At 35.6% G+C, this 13,364-nt stretch overlaps 1 protein-coding gene across 1 annotated transcript in view; it reads right to left on the bottom strand.

Annotated features, from left to right (window-relative positions):
• Positions 1–12,887, bottom strand: part of frmpd1a (FERM and PDZ domain containing 1a) — a 34,001-nt gene extending 21,114 nt beyond the window's left edge. Inside the window, exons 1-2 of the mRNA XM_084402294.1 lie at positions 12,699–12,887; positions 4,207–4,648 (exon numbers count right to left, since the gene is read on the bottom strand). The gene's annotated coding sequence lies outside the window, so the exon portion shown is untranslated. The remainder of the gene's footprint in view (positions 1–4,206; positions 4,649–12,698) is intronic.
• Positions 12,888–13,364: the final 477 nt, after the last annotated feature.

Raw genomic sequence — 13,364 nt, 5'->3', positions numbered from 1 at the left:
AATGACTAAATCACTAAAAATCAATTTATGTATTGTGAAAATAATAACATTTCTACCTCCCTATAGAGCACAACTCAACTGCTTTGCTCTAGGCTAAGGTATTTTATTTAACAATTAAAGATTACTGGGGCAGATTTTCATTAGTGTCATGTGACAATTCTAATACCATTTGTTTAATAAGGTTACAGTTTTTTGTTTATCTAATCTCAGCTCAACTGAGGCCACAATAAAGCATCACATTTTAACTTGGAAAAAGTTACATACTGCTGCTGTAGCATTCATTGACAAGAATTAACACAGCTGATTAGATATAATTCATGGGGAATGTAACGATTCTGATTCTGACATACTTTTGAATTATTTTATATTTTCCCCCTGATCTTTACTTTTTTAAAATAATAAAATCATAATTTAGATGTGAGAGAGAGAGAGAGAGAGAGAGAGAGAGGGGGAGAGAGAGAGAGAGAGAGAGAAAGAGAGAGAAAAGGGAAGACTGAAATAGCAAAATATTATAATTTGCTCTCTGAAGAGTTTCCAAAGCAGTTTGTACCTCAGGCGGTTTGCATTATGGATAAAGAAAAACACCCCTTGACCATGATGCACCTGTCTTTTTTTTCCACTGTACTGCAACAAATCAGTTTGCAAATCATGAGCATTATTGTTTCCTGATTAAATATTGATAAGTTTAATAATAAATGATAATAACATATAAGTAGCTATTCTACCAAAGAACGTTGTTCACTAAAAAACTCTCTGTTTATTGTTTTAAATACAAAGGTGTGCCAGGTAGTCATCCATAGATCCCTTCCTTTAATTCTCTCTGTAAAGCTTAGTCACTTAAGGATACCAATCACCTCCCCTCTCTCACCCGGTCTTCAAGAGGATTAGCACAAAATGTTGTTGAGGTTTTCCTATACAAATCTCATTACCTTTTCAGCACTATTTAATATATTTTATTCATGATATGCTTCAGCAGCCTCTTGGTCAATGGGGATCTTCTAAACGTAAAGCCTCTTCTCACTGCAAAATCTCAAGATTACATTATATACTAAAGATAGAGTGATTCAATTTCTGTGAACTGCTAGATCACTAAACTGGATCCAGGAACTAAGTCTGTCTTGTAGCATTTAGATATAGGGGCCCATATTCAATGAATTTCACAATGAAACATTTCAGTTGACTGCTCTCTTTCTCTCTCTCTCTCTCTCTCTCTCTCTCTCTCTCTCTCTCTCTCTCTCTCTCTCTCTCTCGATTAGATTAGTGGCCTGTAGAGTGGGGTTTAATTCCCCCTTACGCCCATGTTCCCTCATAAAAAGGTCTGCTCATGCTCTCTCTGAGAGATAATGGCTGTACTCCATCATTAGCATGGGCAGCTAACGCTAATGGCTTGGTTTGACTATTTAACGTAAGAATTGTATACAATTCATTGACATTCACATGGGAGGATTACAGGCAGTGGACTATGTAACGTTAGCACTGAGCACAGCTAAATAGCTTAAAAATGTACACTTAGTCTATCAGGATCCTAGCTTGTAATAGATCTTTCAGCAGGCTAAAAGTACATACGCAGTTACATACATCAGATGTATCGCAACAAGTCTGTCTCTCAAAAATCACTTACAGACAGTGCTGATGGTAAGTATCATGATATGCTATACTGTACAGTATATAAGAACAAAATCAGGGGCTGGTTGCACCAGCTTTGCACAAGTTACAACTTGGCGTAAAGGGGTACTAAGATACAACTTATGCACTACTAAATATTTACGGAAGCCTCATACATCTGCAAGCAGCCATTATCGTGGCCAAGTGCAAAGAAGATGATAGGACATGACAACATGGCTGGGAGTGTCAGACCGACTGCAGCAAGGAGCAATTTAAGACATTTAAAGATGAATTTAGGCAAAATGGCTGAAAAATCATATATATTAACTAAAAATATGATTTAATGGATTATCACTTTCAACCAATAGGTGGCACAGTTAAAAAATTAATGTGATGTGGTCAGAGTGAGGTGACAATGACAAACCTTGAGACCAGTGTCAGTACAATAGGTTTTTAGCATTTTTGGAAATTTTGTTTTTTCCCTTCAAGGCATGGTGCCGATGACTCATACCGAGTTTCGTAACGATACGCTAATGCGTTCATAAAGAATAAATTTTTTATAACACAATACTGTATTGAAGTCAATGGCAATTTCATGTTTTGTTCTATTATAGAACAAATAATCTTGTGCGTCAACAAGAGGCACAATCCCACAATTTTTTTATGTGTCCTTAGAGTGAACCCATAGATGTGTGTGTCAAATTTGGTGAAAATATCTCATTTCTTTTTGGAGTTATATACATTTATATGTATAAACACATAAAAAATTACCCACACCTGACTTTGTTTGCATTTTATTTCCACTTACTATTTTGACATTTGGGCATTGCCATTTAGCCAGCAACCTATGTTTTCGAACTTCCTACGGTGGTTTTGTCTCGATCGGTCTAACGGTTTGAAGATATTGGCAAATGTTTTTTAAGCCCTAAATCACAACGCTACACAAACCGTAAGGAGAAACCCAGCATGTTTGGTATCGTTGGACTCAGCAAGGATTCAGGAATCTAAGGAGATGACTCCCGTGAAAATCAGTCATTCACACCCAGAGTTATAAGCATTAGAACATTTTACCACTAGGTGGCGATGGTTCGAAACTTCTCGGGCTCCACACGTACTGATGACCCATACCGAGTTTCATAACAATACGTTCATGTGTTCATAAAATACCGCATTTTGGTACAAAATTCAAAATGGCCGACGCCTAAAATGGTTGATATGGAAATCATCGGACATTGGATATCAGTCGACTCGACATGACGCCCTGAATCTAACTAGACCACTTTCGGGTTTTTTCATATCTCAGGACCAGTAGGTGTCGCTGTGCCGAAACGCAGCATGTAGCCTCAGGTCACGCTTGTGTTGTGATGACATGTACCAAGTTTGGTCTAAATACGATAAAGCGTTGAGGAGATACAGCCTTATGTCTGTTTTCACAAGCGCTACGTAAAATTAGTTTGCACGCTATTCAACAACGGTGTGACGAATCAACATGAATTCCATAATTTTTTGTCTGCATGGTCTGAAGATGATCTGGTAAAATTTTTGTGTTCGAAAAAGTAGGTTTTTCAGAGAATTCAAAATGGCGGACAAATTTTCATGATGAAAAATGATTTTCATATAATTTTATTTCTAGCCCTTACGGTTCAAAAGTTATTAGCATGAACATGAGTAAAACTTTGGACAGATGGTGGCGCTAGAAGTATTGAGTTAGAGACTCCAAATTTGCTATGGTGACAGTTCAGACTATCCTCTATCTGTGTTCCAAATTTCATAACTTTCCCGCAAGCTGCCATAGACTTCCATGGCGGAAGAAGAATAAGAAGAACGCCAACGATTTCAAGAAGTGCCTACGCACTTTCAGTGCTTGGCCCCTAATGAAATACCAGGACAACTTTGTATCTTATCCACCTCTAAAAGGTGCATTTTAGTACCTTAGTGTGGTAATATGTACCCTTAAGTACTACTTTTACGGGTAAATAAGATACAAAGATGTCCCTTTAAGGGCACTGCCCCAGTGACAAACTGTTGTACCACGATTTACCATGATGATTTACCAAGAGCTTACGACCTACTAGCTACGTTCTGCCTTGAACACATGGTGCAGCTTAAATAAAGTACATCTTGGGGGAGGTTGAAGGACTAAATATCCCCCACAACTGACTGCAAACTGGCAACTTCCTACGATTCAATTCCCGAAGACAAAATCAAGTCCTGCTCTAAAAAAAATTCTCGTTCCAGAAGCCGTTTCACTCAGATATACTTCACAATAAGGGAGAAAAGACTACCTAACCCTAACCCAACAATCCATTTCATGCACACTGTGCAATGCAAAATTCTAATTACGGGAAAACACCTGTAAAAAAATACAGAAGATTTCTTCATATTAACATTGGACCCATTGGACTTTTTAGAGTGTACATGCACAGAGAGTTACAGACAGTTGACCCTAAGGTTACTGACAAGTATTCTAATTGGATTAGGTTAGTAAAGGCTGGGACAAAGTGTAATTGCGTCACACACTGAGCCATATACACACATGTAAACACCTAACACTATGGATACATAGGTACACACAGACACAAATACACACTCTACACTTACCTTTAAGTCAGATAATATGTCGCCCCATTGAAGAGGAACTTTTCCTTGGACTGCATCACCAATTCTTCAAAGCATTCATTTGATCATTTTGGTCTACTCATTTTTTTTTTTTTAAGGACTTTTCAGTGCCTCAGTCTGTTAAATTGACAGCTAAAATTAAATAAATGTCTTTATTTCATTGGCAAGCTCAGAATACATATATGCAGTGTAAGGGATTTTGAAGTTTTTGTCCAATCCATTTGCACTGCATCTATATGGATGTTTTGGACCTGAACATTCGGAGGTTAATATGAGCAAAGAGAAAGATTCAGAAGTCTTTTTTCATCAGTAATGAATTCCAGAGACTGCAGGTGCTTTGTTTTCTTCTTGATCCATTGGTCCTCTGCATCAGACATGGACTCTTCTTTGTTGCCATGGTGGGTGCTCCAAGGGGTCCTCAGCTCTATCAAAAAGACACATATGTTATCTGATGTTGTTGTTTTTAATCTCACAATGAGAAACGATTCCTGCGTAACTGACCAAAGAAGACAACTCTCACAGTATTATAATTCACTGCCACTATTGCATCATTCTTATTCTTTCTCAACTTGAAGAAAAAATGAACAGTTTATAGATTAGCCGTCATGGTAACATATCTACACATCATGTTTTTTTGTCTGTGTGATGAGCAGGGTCGATTTTGCTTGGAGTGAGGAGTGTTTTATCTGTGGTCAGTTACGCCTGAGACATTTCCCATAGTATGCAATGTTGGGGAAAGTTACTTTTAAAAGTACTCCCTAAAAGATTTACTAATCACATTACTTAGTTACTTTTTAAGGAAAGTAATGTGTTACTTTACTTTTGAGTTACTTTTCCTGATCTGTGCTGGATCTGCTTGTTTGATTTTAAATACCAATTAAGTTCTATTTTTGGCAAATATAAAGCCCTTATGCAACAAAAGTGAAATTAATAAGCCTCAGGCTGAAGGAAATGCAAATTCACTCCTGTACAGTAGAGTGCGCAGCTCAAACAAAACTTTCAGCTGTGCTGTCATTCTGGATTGCAAAGGAATAGGGCGCAGAATTGGGTAAAGTAATTTTTGCTTATTAGTATGGTTGAAATGAATAATCAAAGGTCAGCAGCAAATTGGTTAATAAAGTGAGATTAAATACATAAAGTACTGTATATTTGTGAAATTCATCACTTATTGTAGGTTTGCATTTCACTGTTTTTATTCATTTCTGTTAATTTCACTGATATAATTCATTGAAAAAGTAACTCAGATATTTAGTGTGTTACTTTACCAGATACTTTAAAAATGTAGTCTGACGTAACTCGCTTTACTTGTAATGCGTTACCCCCAACACTGGTAGTATACCTCACTCTTTTAGTAGAGAACAGTGGTTAAGTAGCCTAATGTTTTGTCATGAAAATGAGAATTTTGAACCTGGATTTCTGTTCTGGAAATGTATGCAAATTAGTGCATATTTAATTAGATGATCCCTTATTTGCATATTTGAACATAACATTTTACAAAACCAAAAATATTTGCATTTCTTAACCAGTCAACTGGAAGTGTGGTAATATCTATTATTTATTATTTTTATTAATTTTTTTTTACCCTATCCACCTGTTCAATCATATGCTAAAAGGGAAATTAGACATTACCAAAAGGGCCTTACTAAAGATCTGGCAAGGAGGTACCAATTAAATGAATAGTCACATTAGGTTGCAGTAGCCTATGTTTGATGTTCAAAGCTGTTGTACCACAAAGGTTTGTTTAATTGAAAGAGCTCTCTCAATGAAAAGCATTTTTTTTTCTTGTTTAAATGAGGAATGATATTGTAACAACAGTATTTCTTTGTGTATTGTATTGTGTTTCTTTTACTCCATTTTATTTATTTCCTACAACTGTATTATATAAGTGCATAATGTTTTGCCAATACTGCAATCATCTAATATGCTAATCAACTGTCTGGTTACCTGGTTACTGTGTTCAGCAGAAGAAAGAAATTCATACTGGCTTGAAACAACTTGCCTCAACACATCTTATCTACCTTTATCAAACCATAAAACTCAGTCTGGCCGTTAATTCATCTCAGCCTGAAATGGCCTGTCCACAGACCCTGCATCTCATTTTAGCTTTTGCCTAAAGCATTTGCATTGCATTCAAGGAATATTTTTATACTTTTTAGTTCATGTATATTTCCTGGAAATCAAAACCATGACCTTGGCATTGCTGGTAACATTCTCTTATTTATTTTTTGAGCAACAACAATGGTTTTCCACTAATCTTCCATGTGACGTGTTTGATGTACACGGAGTAGCTCATTCCTGTCATTTAAACATTAGAGAGCACGGTGCTAGCAACGCCAATGTCTTGGGTTAAATTCCTAGAAAATGCATAAACTGATAAAATGCAAAGTCTCTTTTGATAAAAGCATTTACCAAATATAATTATAAATGGAAATGGAAATATAAATAGCCACCTGAACAAACTGATTCACTAAAATGAACCTAATTTATTTGAAGCATAAAAGTTCCTTCATAGCATTTTACGTCTTTTACGTAACGAAATATTTAGTTAAAGGTGTGGTAAGCAATTTCTGAGAAACGCTGTTGAAAGTGGATCGGATCGAGCACCACAACACACTTGGCATAGACATTACAAAAGAGAAAAGGACAGAGGAATATCACTGGGGGGAAAATGGTTGTGATAAGGCAAGAGTTTTAGACCCCCCCTTAATATTAGAAAAGCTTTGGAAGACCTAAGCGGGAAGGCTTGAAAACGGACGCCAAGGTTGCATTGTTTCTGCTCCATGCGTGAGTAACATTGGTTTTGCTATATATTTCACAGAACCAAATTATGCAGTTGCTGTAATGTTATCTATAGTAACAAGACAGTTTTGAATGTTATTGTTTGTCTTGAGCTGGTGTGCTGCTGGTGACTAACAATGAACTAACAACAAACTCTTGCTTGTATATACTCTTGTGTACTGAATGTTCATTTTTTGTTCTTCCTTGTCGTTCATTCGCCATTTTTGGTTTATTTTTCACTAAGCGTTATTTTGCTTTGCTTCAGCCAAAGAGACGTCCTTGCATTGGGAGTTTGTGTATCTTGGGGGTGGAGCTAATGAAAGGAGGAATGTGTGTGTTTGGGTTGATTTAAAATATCAACAGTGTTTCTCAGAAATCGATTACCGCAACTTTAAATGCTGTTGTTCGTTACTGTTTTCCTTTTTTGTATGCTGTTCCCTGCTCCAGTTTGCAATTTAGCAACCCCTGTGTAATATCCCCCTATTTAAGTAGAGCATGTGCTGTTAAGCCATTTTGACTATAATGATCTATTTTGAGTTATGGGAAGCTTATAGAGAAGCAGTTACAAAGTAGCTTCCTTAACACTCATAAAGTGACAATGGAAGTCTGAGGAGGAAATTAAGAGAGAGAAAGAGAGACAGAACCATCAGGGCTGTCGGAGTCCCCTCTGAACATTTTCATCTCCTAGCTATTGAATAATTAATGTATCCCAGTAAAAACAGAGAACACAGCTCTCTTTCTCCCTCTCACTCGCTTGTTCTCTGCTTTTGTTAGTTTATCCTTCTCTCAGCTATTTTTCTCCCAAAAACCCCAGCCTGCCTTATCAGAATCTTTCAGTGCCATTATTTTGTTTTAGTTTTTTTGCCATTACTGTGTCTTTCTCAAACGAAAGATTTTAAACAATGCAATACAAATGGACGTTGAACAATGAGAATAGTTACAATGGATGAATTAAAAAGACTGAATCCATGAAATGTTTATCATTTTTTTCTTCTAATTTTTTTTTTAAATAAAAAAATTGTATAGCACTGTAGAACGGTAATGGTTTTGATTGATTTGTTCACTATATGGGTTGTTTGAGCAGATGTATATTTATGAAGTTCCCAGCACTGCATGCATCCTTCAAGCTCTCCTTAAACACTTTAGTAATCCTATCATTGCCCTTAAACACTTCTTTCAGACTTGCAGAGAGAGAGAGAGAGAGAGGGGGAGAGAGAGAGAGAGAGAGAGAGAGAGAGAGAGAGAGAGAGAGAGAGAGAGAGAGAGAGAGAGAGAGAGAGAGAGAGAGAGAGAACCACAGAGTGCACAGCTTTAATAATGTATCTTAATGCTGCCTCGCCACTCACACACACACAGGCACAACAAAACAAAAAGACAGTGAAAGAGTGGCAGAGCAGCATGATCTGACCACTGCATGTGGTGATCGGGGGTTATAAGTAAAGGGTGAATGGAAGAGGATTGAGAAAATGAGAAAAAGATGTAGGCTATAGATAGAAGGGAAAAGAATGAGATAGAGAAAGCTTGGAAGATGATAAGGGTGAAGGAAGAGAAAGAGATGCTAAATAAGAACATAGAAAGACGAACTGGGGAAGTTGCATGTGACTGTGTGTGCATTATTTGTTCTTTGGATCTTGGCTTCTGGGAGTCTTAGCACGAGGGGAGAGATGTGTCTTAGAACAGGAAATGCATCATCTTTTCTTTTCCCTATAAAGAGCTTTAGTTACGTGTCATCTCAATGTTTAGTTTGACTAGGTTTATTGTTTTATACATGTGCTTTCCACTTGTGCTTTATATACGGAATTGTTAACATAACAATTGTTTACATAAAATGACATACATTATATAGTTACACTCACTAACAATGTGGTGCTTTACAATGCAATTATTAACATGTAATTATTATTCCAGGGTCAATTATTTTAAGGTTAATAATTTAAGAGTGTCAACGATAAAGGACAAATCTTTTTTAAAGATTGTACCAAATTTACTAACATTTAACCAAGTTTTTGTAATTATTCTCTTCATATTTATTTTGGCTTCATAAAATGTAAAAAAACCTTTGTTCCAGTATCAAGAAAAGTTTCACTTTAATGACATAAAAATGTCAAGTGGTTCAACCATCAAGTATAAAACAATAACATATTGTCCTTTAATACATGTGCATGTACAAATCTTAATCAAAATGTTTTAAAATAAGTTTTTCAAGGTAAAACTTTTTTACAAATATCACAAAGTATTAATTCATAAATATCATTAGATTTTTGGGGGGTTGCACCAGATGATATTTTTACAACCTGGACTAAAATTGCCTTTTTATAAAAAGTTAAATTATTTAATAATCTGAGAGTCAAGTTTTAGTCCAGATGAAGATGATTCAAAAAGGTTACAGAACAAAGTATGTATTATTAAAACAAACTCAAGTAATCCAATTGCTAGTGCAGTGGTGATGGCAAAATAACGAACAGCTGTGATGATTGAATAAGAGTCCATGGAAACTTAGGAATGGCGAGAAACTAGAACAAAGAAACTAACGATAAACAAATCACCCCCTATACCCTCAAATAGGGCGTTATTTGAAGGGACAGCCATTTGTAGTGGTGTCCGAAACCATAGTGGACGTTATTGAGTGCACTTATTCAATCCCACATTGCACTGCAATAACGAGAGTACAACAAATGTAAGCTCAACGGCTGTCCGAATCCACTCACTCCTTTTCATTCACTCCTTCAAGTGAACAGTATTAGTGGACTAACCTAGGGAATAGTGAATGAGGGTTTAGGGGGCGATTTCAGATTTAGCCTAAAAGCATGAAAGTGAAACAGAACAGAACATAATTGTGACAGACAGACAGTCATGAGGGTCTGCAGGGGACCTCTCTATATGATATCATTTTTTTGTTTTATGTTTTCTTCTGTGTGTTTTTTGGAATAATATTTTATCAATAATTTAATAATTATTAATAAAAAATGATGCCAAACTACTTAATAAGGTTTCGTTTTTAATACTTTCCTTGTTTTCATGAGGCTTTTTTCTTAATTATGATGTATGGATTTTCTACAACTAAAAAATAGTATGTCAGTAAGATTGTTAAGATTGACTAGCTATATGCATTAAATTAGCATATAAGCATTTCCTGAAGCATTTCCTATTTTGTAAATATCAATGAAAATTGAGAGAAATTGTTGGTAGGAAAAACATACTGCAATCTAAGATCACTATATTGACATCAGAATAAAGGGCTAACTAAACTCTATGTCAGGGGTCTTCCGCCTTGTTCAGAGCAATGACCGCATGGTGGATAGAGCATACATAATGTATAAAGTGTTGCATTTGAAGCCCATAATAAAATGTGTATAGTTTCACGCCAATGTATTTATATACTTTGATAGCAAGTCCATTAGAGTCACATAATATATATATATAAGCAACCCATATACAGAAGAGAGACAAATTAAAAGAAAGTTCATGGGCTATGTTGTGCATTTTGCTGGGATTGTGTAGGACCGACTGAACCCATAGAGGGAAGGGTCACTGCAAATCAATACAAAGCTGTTCTGAGCAATCACCTTTATCCTATGATGAAACATATCTATTCTAATGGGAGTGGTCTCTTTCAGGATGACAATGCCCCCATAGGGTGCAAGGGGTCACTGAATGGTTTGACGAGTAAACAATTATGTGAATCACATTGTATATCCTTCTCAGTAACCAAATCTCAACCTGATGTACTAGACAACGCTCTCCACCACCATCATCAAAACACCAAATGAGGAAATATCTTTTGGAATAATGGTATTCCAACCCTCAGAGGCATCACATGGTGGCCCAACATATAAGACATTTGATATTATATAATAGGTTTTCTAAAGTTTTTGGAAGTAGTCTCTTATGCTCACCAAGGCTGTATTTATTTGATCATAAAATACATCAAAACAGTAATTTTATGAAATATTACAATTATGTAATGCTAGATTTTCAGCTGCCAAATGTTACTCCAGTCTTCAGTGTCACACGATCCTTCAGAAATCATTCTAAAATTCTGATTTTGTGCTCAAGAAACAGTTCTGATTATTATCAATGCTGCTTAATATTTTTGTGGAAACCTTGATATAATATTTTCAGGATTCTTTGAATAGAAAGAAATAGAAATAGAAAAATGAAAAATAAATTCTTTCAAATATAACATTTTTGAACAGTAGTGTAAATATATGACATACTAATATGACTTATTTTACTTTTATGAGGGACAATGAAACATTTAGCTGAACTTTAGCTTTTTAATTTGAGCTTATTTGGTTGTTGTTATCAGTTGATATTTTTGCATATACACAAAACCTATTCTTGTGGTTTACACGCAGTAAATTCTGATGAAATCAATATTGAATATAAATAGACAATGTCTCTACCTCTCCCCAAATAATAATTTAAGGCCAAATACCGGTAATTAAAGTCAGTGTCTTTGGATGGATGTGAGATTTTCCTTTTGCATGCACAAATGTGTGTGCTACATTTGGTGTCTGTAACCAGAGCTGTCATTTGCCCTGGGGGCTTCAGTCACTTTTATATGCGTAATCAGATCAGTTCCTGTTGGAGATCTCCCGCTCCAAGAGCCACTTAAATGAATATTGGCACAAATCCCCCAATTTCAGCTGTTAGCTGCTTGTAAAATGCTGCTTCATGCCCGAAAGACAGATGTGCTATGAAGTGTGTGTTATCATAGGGCAAAGATCACAGTTGCATCAGATGTTTTAAGCATTATTTTATGTGCATGTGCCTATTATTTGGTCTTACTGAGCATATCAGCACTAGATTATTAGGTTTTAAATAAGTGACAGACATCTAAGCACGGTCTGTTTTGGTAAGTTTACAATTACAAGGCATCAAGAATTCACAGTATTCAGCTGCTCCTAAAAATAACAGCATAAATGAATTATGGCCCTTTCTGAAGCCTGCCGGATCTCATGTCTGATTTCTGCCCTTGTTTTCACTATAATTTTTATTATTATAACAGTGTTGTGTAATGTTTGCAACAAAATGGTAAAAATAAATCAAGTAGCCTACATCAATCAAATGAATGAAGTTTTAGAAAATGTGCTGCGGATCTTGGACAATATTGTATACTAATTGTAGCCTGATGCCTGTCAACTGCCAAATTCCCTGAATCATCCAGACACTACACTATATGAATTGGGCACCTTTTGGCTTGCTGTAACTAATGATATATATATATATATATATATATATTTTTTTTTACAAGCCCCATTTCTCAAAGGAAGTGCTGAATTCATTTCTCTAATAAACAAGGTTATCTGGCATTCCCTGAAAATGCTGTGAGAAGATAGGCTAATGTAATAATATTGCCTGTGGTGCAGAATCTCTGTATCAGACGACTAGAAAAGACAAATAGTTATGCTATTACTATGTTATTATAGTAATAAAACATGTTTTCTTGGTCAGACATGAGCAACAAATAAGCGCCTACAAAAAGGCATATGTAAAAAAAAAAAAATTTTTGTTATGCAATCAAACATACACAAGTTTCTCTATAAACGCTGATGATAGAGCGATTGAATCTGTCATTCATTTACGTTAATTCCCTTTAATCTGTCTAATTCACCTCGTCCAGTCAGAGACGCGCCTTCATCTTCACATCACAACGTTTGCGAACAATATTTATATGGTGTGCAATCACTCACCTTACATGAAGAGTAACATTTTCACGAACTATCAATCGCCTTGCGAAGAGTCATTGGGCCGGTAAATAAATAAAGTGAAGACGGGTTAGTCCGATGGAGTTTCACAGGCGCACTTCAGTTGAACCGTTTAATCTGCTTTCAGCGCCTGATCAGTCTCTCTCTCTCTCTCTCTCTCTCCCTCTCTCTCTCTTTCTCTCTCAGACAGACTGCACCATTTAAACCTAAAATAAACGCATATATCTACTTTTTGAAGGTTATAAGCATCATGCCATTGTTCGTTCTCTTATTATTGTCGAAGCATCGGTAAAAAAAATAAAAAAATAATTAACGATTTTTTTTTTATAGAATTACACTTTCATTTAATTTATTGTTTAATATAATTATAGGCCTATTATTTTTTAGTTTATTAACAACAACAACACACACACACACACACACACACACTTCTCTGCATATCTTCAGACGAAAACAAGATATCTGACAAAACAAATGAAGATATTTTACAAACCAACTGCCAGGGACGTGCTCAAAAGTAAAAATCGATCACTATAATTAATTGATATAATTCACATTCAAAATATAAATGCACAATATAAATCCATTGTATGTTTTTTTTCTTTTGTGTGTGTGTGTTCAGTTAAGTTACTGAAGACAAAACAATAGAGT

Source organism: Rutilus rutilus (assembly GCF_951802725.1).
Source record: "Rutilus rutilus genome assembly, chromosome: 2".
In the NCBI taxonomy this organism is placed as follows: domain Eukaryota; kingdom Metazoa; phylum Chordata; class Actinopteri; order Cypriniformes; family Leuciscidae; genus Rutilus; species Rutilus rutilus.
Note: the sequence above shows the minus strand (reverse complement) of the source record. Positions and strands in the feature narration are given on the sequence as shown.